Source organism: Blennius ocellaris (assembly GCF_963422515.1).
Source record: "Blennius ocellaris genome assembly, contig: SCAFFOLD_73, whole genome shotgun sequence".
Taxonomy (NCBI): domain Eukaryota; kingdom Metazoa; phylum Chordata; class Actinopteri; order Blenniiformes; family Blenniidae; genus Blennius; species Blennius ocellaris.
Genome location: NW_027661940.1, coordinates 114,228 through 114,814, shown reverse-complemented (window position 1 = coordinate 114,814; position 587 = coordinate 114,228).

The window sequence follows — 587 nt, the reverse complement described above, 5'->3', positions numbered from 1 at the left end:
TGGTGATTGGTGATTGGTCACATGCTGCAAGCTCCACCCCTTTCACGTAAATACTCTGATCCTGGAGGGAAACTCTGGTTACTAATTCATACCCTGCTTCCTGCTGATCAGGATCCATAATGCCTAGATTAGTTAATCTAGGTAACAGAGTTGCCCAGGTATGTTAATCCAGGTAACATATCCTGGTATGTTAATCCAGGTAACTGGTACCCTGGTATGTTGATCCAGGTAACAGATCCTGGTATGTTTATCCAGGTAACATATCCTGGTATGTTAATCCAGGTAACACATCCTGATATTTTAACCCAGGTAACTGATATCCTGGTATGTTTATCCAGGTAACAGACACCCTGGTATGTTAATCCAGGTAACTGGTACCCTGGTATGTTAATCCAGGTAACAGACACCCTGGTATGTTAATCCAGGTAACTGGTACCCTGGTATGTTGATCCAGGTAACAGATCCTGGTATGTTAATCCAGGTAACTGGTACCCTGGTATGTTAATCTAGGTAACATATCCTGGTATGTTAATCCAGGAAACTGGTACCCAGGTATGTTAATCCAGGTAACTGGTACTCTATGTTAA